Here is a 6,432-nt window from a genome sequence, read left to right as displayed (position 1 = left end):
CTCCAAAACTAAAATAACGCACGACAATATAATGAATTAATTATTTTTTAATTATGTGTCATCTTGGGGCAAAAACTAGGTCATCCAGTCAAATTAAAGAAAAACATTGTGTACAAAGTAGGGGTTGCATTTTACACTGGATATTCATAAAATGTTTTCAGAGCGTTTGCCTCCATGAAGTCTAGATCAATTCCCAAAATACCTAATCTGAGGACAAGAGCTAGGTCCCTTAAGGTCTAATCAAAGAATAAGCATGTGGATGTGATAAGGAATGCATTTTAAGCTGGATTCATGAAATTTGATCACAATGTCTGAATGAAATCTAGGTCAAATTCGAATGCGGCTCGATCATCTTGGGTCAAAAACTAGGTGACCTTGTAAAATAAAAAGACCCTTGTGTATGCAATATTGGGTCTATTTTACATTGGATATTCATGTAATTTGATCAGAATATTTGTCTTGATATCTAGGTCCAGTTCAAACAGGGATCTTGTGAAGTAAAAAACAAGGTCACCCGGTAAAAAACAAATAAAATGTTTATGAATGCAATCGGGGCCTCATTCTAATCAGGATGGTCTTGAAATTTCAGCAACATGTTTGCTTTAATGAGCGTCTGCACGCGCAAGGCTGTGCTCTTGTTTTCACATTTACACCATTTTCATATGTATTAGCCGTTTGGGGTTTTAATATATTTACGCTTTGTCAAGGAACTTGCGCATGTAAAAATGTGTTATAACATCCCGTGAGAAGTTGGCAAACAGCACTTTTATGCTAGAATACCCGATATCAGATATCATACTAAAGATACAGTACCCCTCTTTACAGCCTTCTTTCTGTGCCTCACATGGCCCGCCTCTTCCAAGGCTTTAATTACTTCCACGTTGCTTGTGTTCATTGGACCAGTGAGCTGTAATTGGAGAAAAAAAACAACATTATATTAACATATTCACTCAAACCAGTTTTGATCTCATCTATTACATGATAATAAATTTTATGAATTGATTTTTGCCTTTGTTAACATGTGTAGTTTGTTAAAGTGAAAATCATTATAATCATTTTGAGTACTGAAATATTTGTCTTTGATTTCTTATATAAAATTAAAAACATTTTTCCAAATTTAGAGACATCATATTCTGTTTTAAATACTGTTAGAAAAAAGTTGTCCTAATGTTGGTATGTGTCAACTCTCTGGAGGTGCTGTTCAATCAATTTTTTATATTATAATTATTATTATACGAGATTTATTTAGGTCAAGGTCACAGATTAATGTATTTCTTATCTCAAAACATTGTGAAAGTTCCATGTTTGAAAGTTTTCATTCTTGTTTTTCATCTACATTTCAATGCAACTATTTCATTACATTTTAATTAGAAGTGCAATGACATTAAAAGTGGTTTGATGACCTGGACACATTGTGTCCATGAATGTTTATTTGAAACATGGTATAAAGAGCAAGTTTGTTAAAAAATTCACTTCAGAGTTCCAAAAATCAGTAAAATTTGTGAATGAGCTGATTACTTACTGATTTTGAGAAGTCATCCATTCCTTTGTATTTGTCTCTTTTCATTCTTATCCCCTGCATAGCACCCTCAAACTTGATCTGTGATTAATGAAATGAAAAAGAGGGATAATTCATGACAGTTTAATTCTTACGTCGGTCTTTTTAATTTGATAAAACAAGAGGGCCATGATGGCCCTTTATCGTTCACTTGAGTTAAATTGCTCTAAATGATATGATCAAGTTTTGACATAGAGCTGTTAGGCATACACATAAGATATCATCAGGATAAATATTTTCTTGTAAAAGCCCCTTTTGACTTAGTAAAGGCCAATTTCCCTAACAAGTTTGATGGTCCTAGGCTCAAATGCTGCATTTTTGTACTAGCATGACTATTCCTTACCCTGGAAGACTTAAATAACATTTAAAACCAATCTCATTAGATGCTGCTGAAATATATTCATTTACATAAAATAAAGGGAGGTAATTTGTCATTAATGCAGTCAAAAGTTATCTAACCTGATTGTCTGAGTCCATCTGATGACATAAATGACATTTCAAATCAGTATCTTCATTGGTTACTGAGCCCCTTGCCGGCGGGGAGATAGATGCTGGCTGTATCTCCATGCAGAGGGGTACGACTCCCCCGAAAATGGAGCCACCTGTTTGCCGTGGGTGGCGGCCTGTAAGACGGAGAGGAGGGTCCTGGATGTTAAGGTGCCCCTTAGCATCCCGGGAAGATGATGAGTGCTTGTTTGCATGTGCGCATCTTCTTTCCGGGATGGGGATGCCAATACACATTTTTGGACTCTAATTCGGAGCTTTTGGCAGTCGTATTGGCCCGATACGATCAATCGACTAGTCATGCCAAGCCCTAGGAAATTTTACATTTACGTTTATATTTTCTGTTGTTTATTTCAAACTGCATCTTAATGTGATCATTTTTATATTTTCACAAACATAATTTTGAAACAAAATATGTTACACAAAATCTGTCTTTACTCTGCTCTACTGTCACATCTTACTGCGTTCAGCAAACTTCATATTACGTTCACACGCATTTATTTAACAATATATTTTCATATGTACTTCATTCTATGTTTCCTAGAAGGCGGTGGCTTAGGGCCAATCGGGTGGGTAGAGTAACAATCCCTTGAATCCCATGTTTGCTTTTCAGCAATACAGCTGGTGATATAAACAAGATTGTAAAATACCTTGCCGAGTATATCACTGCAGTATCCCTAACATGTATGAGCTGGATATCCGCTGTTTTCATGTTCCCTTGTTGAACTCCGCGGCGGGTGGGGCTGCGAGTGACGAATTTTAGTAATTCAGTATGGAAAATCAAAATAAAAAACGACCGCATACCGAAACGGATTGTGACGGCATGGAAGGTGAAAATTCTCATCAACCTTTCACATAAAATACGGCTTTTCCAAGATTTCTTCTCATTCAATCCAATATCGAAGATTTCAAAATGACAAGTATCTTATCGTTTGCAATTGGGAAAACTATAGAAAGTATAGCTGGTGTTCCTAAACCAGTGAGTGAGTTGGGTTTTACGGCGAATCGACACAAAATGGTCATATATCGCCGAGAAGAAGTCATATTGCAAACGCCAACTGTAAAGTATAAACATTGATGTAAAAATGTAAAGCATGCCCAAAAACATGCATGTAAAAATGTAAAGAACACTATGAGTAATGTAAAACATATCTAAAAACATCCATGTAAAAATGTAAAGCATATCTAAAAACATCCATGTAAAAATGTATATGAGTGTGTGTTAAAATATCAGCTGCAAACATAATAATATTGCAAGATGTAAACAAAAATATGAAATGTTAGATTTTTTGATATATTCGTATCTGCTTTAAAAACGATAAAATATTTCCGAATGAAACGTTTTCAAATAACTCTTCAAAGATTGAACGTCATAATATGTACCGCGCTGTGTAGCAAGGTCCACACAGTCGATTAGAATGTGTTTAATAGTTAGCGGTGTTTGACATGGTACACATTCGGTTTGATCTTCTTTATTCAAAAGATAAGAATGAGTCAAACGGGTATGACCTATTCGACAGCGAGAAAGAACAACTTCCTCCCTGCGAACAGATCTGTTCCCTTGTTGCCATTCCCCTAGAGTAGGTTTGATATCATGAAGTTTATTGAATGAAGCAGTTAAAAAGTTGCGTACTGGTGATCTTCTCGTTGAAGTTGACAGAGCAGCACACGCTAAAAATCTACTTGGCATTACACCCTTCTTTAACCATCCATGTAAATATATACCGCACCGTACTTTGAACTCCTCAAGGAAGGGGGGGGGGGGGGGGGGTCATTCGATGTCCTGATCTTGCTGGGGTATCAGAGACGGATATGACACCTGCTTCCTCGTGGTTTACTTGGTGTCTCGGTTATTTTCGTTTCGAAAGAAAATGTAGCAAATGCGTTGTGTGAACTGCGGCGAGCCGCATTCAGCCAGGTCTCGAGACTGCAAGACATGGAAGATTGAAAAGGAAGTTCTCCATGTCAAATTCACACAGAGCATTGGATTTCCTGAAGCTAGACAAATGCTAAATTCGTATCTCTATCACTGACATCGACATATTTCTTCCATAACAAAATCTAACTCAAAGAAATCAACTCAAGAGGACATACCTAAAGGGGTACATGAAGAGAATAAAACAAAATAAAAGGCATTAATCTCTTAATTAGTCATACTCATTAGGTCTTTATATCTTTTTTCTGTCAGTTCAAATCCTCGTGATTTACTTGGTGTCTCGGGTTATTTTCGTTTCGAAAGAAAATGTAGCAAATCAGGTGAACGTTGTTATCGGTTTGTAAACCATTTAGATCCAAGTTAAATTCTTATTCCCTGCAACTTGACATTATAAAGCCACAATGCTGAAAATTAATTTATTGAATTATGCGTGTTATTCACGTGTATGAGTATCTAAATATTGTGTACAGTGTGTTGTAATGATTACTGTTTATGTAATCCATATTCGCATAAATAACCAGTGCGCGCCGAAATCTCAACACAGCTACCTTGATTGAATCTGTTTGAATGTTGTTGAAACTGGGGAGACATTGTGTACATGTTGAACACATACCTATTGTTGATTTCCTATTGTTACGCGAGAACACTATTAAAAAAAACCCCAAAAAAACTGCAAGTAGTGTGTATTGTAACTTATTACCTCTTAAACAAAGAGTATATTGTCAAATTGCCATCCCTGCTTAAGCATTTTAACATTTATACCTATGAATTACGAATTCAGTGTGGAAAGTACAGAAATTATATTTTTGATATTAAAAAAAGTGCCAACTGTGGACTGAAATCGATTCTTTGCCAAGACATGATACTTGTAAAATGGATTTTTTTTCAAACATTTTGGTTTAGTTGCAACTGTGGACGAGCTGCATAAAAGTTGGGCTATTGCACTAGCACCAGCGTTGCTCCTAGTTCTTCTGACCATTGTGTGTTTATATTACACTGACTCCGTATTTTGAAATTGTTGACAAATACTATTAACTAATACAATGTAGTAAAATATATACCCATTGGTCAAATATATTAACTTTGCAATTATACACAATACTTGCAATGATGTAATCGACACAAAATACAATCGTAAATAACCCGTATCTCTTCATCATTTAACTGTTCACTTGCATCTTTGCAAGTACATGTCAATACAAATGTTGTTTAAATGCAATATACTTTCTCTACCTAATTTCAGAATATGAACTACTTATAAACAGTTGTTCATTTATACAAAAAAAACCCCATACAACTGTGGATCAAATTTAAAGCTTTTATTACATAAACATAGCCTGAAACATGTTTTGACAGTTGAAATGAATAGTACAATAACAGTATACGAATTTCCTGTGTGTATTTTAACATATGCTCAGCATTGTTATGGAGATCTCACAGCACATCACAACTTTAAAACAACAATGCAATGTCAGAATATATTCAAATGTCATTTTAAATCTTTCCACTACAAAATATACTTTTACATCACTAAGACGCTGGGCTCTAATCTACTGTAATATATGGAAATAATGGCCTAAAACAGGGTCCGTATTTCAGTAGCATCTAAGAAAAATACATTTAAGATAAGGAAATCTTAATTTTATTTCCTTAGGTAAGATAAAAAGTAATCTTAAACTTGAGTCATATTCTAAAATGAACTAAAGTAATTCTAAGCTAAGAAAATCTCAAGTTTTACAAAGTAACTTAAGTAAAATCTTAACCCGTTGTAAAGCATAGTTGGAATTTCCCACGCCTAAATATAGTAACGGAAGTATCAAAACGGATATGACAAAATCACCGCGCGCGTGCTGCCTGGCAAAGCAGACGGAATGTAAACAAAATGTAGGAATCAACCAAGAAGATTCGCTCGCCAAATTTCTTAATGGCAGATGCAATATTGCTGTGCGAGGTGATGGGTGGAGACAGCGGAGTGGAGGGGCTCTCCTTCCACTCCCTGCAGAGGCATAAATTTATAAAATAGTAAGTTTTAACGAAAAAGTGTAAACCTTATCATATATCGAGTCTTTATCCTCCTCTTTGATATAGGGTAGTTTGCCTACGTCTTGCAATTTCCACAAACATTTTCTTATAACGGAAACACTGAATGACATCTACATAATGCGTGTTAGGATTATATCTTGACTTTCAACATTTAATCTTCTGACATTTTGCATTTTACTAACAAAGCCTTTTTTGACGTCTAAATAGTAAGTATGAAAGTAGTGTAGCATAAATTCGATTTAACATGGAAAATAAAAAAAAATGCTAAAATATCAATTGAAATGAGCTTATAAAGTGATATGAGTTATGTCAGGTCTTAAGGACTAGATTTGGAATGGATAATGAAATCATATAGGTAACGGTAGTCCAATTTGACGCAATCCTAGGAAAT

The sequence above is a fragment of the Mercenaria mercenaria genome, chromosome 10 (assembly GCF_021730395.1).
Source record: "Mercenaria mercenaria strain notata chromosome 10, MADL_Memer_1, whole genome shotgun sequence".
Lineage (NCBI taxonomy): Eukaryota > Metazoa > Mollusca > Bivalvia > Venerida > Veneridae > Mercenaria > Mercenaria mercenaria.
This window is presented reverse-complemented; position numbering follows the sequence as displayed.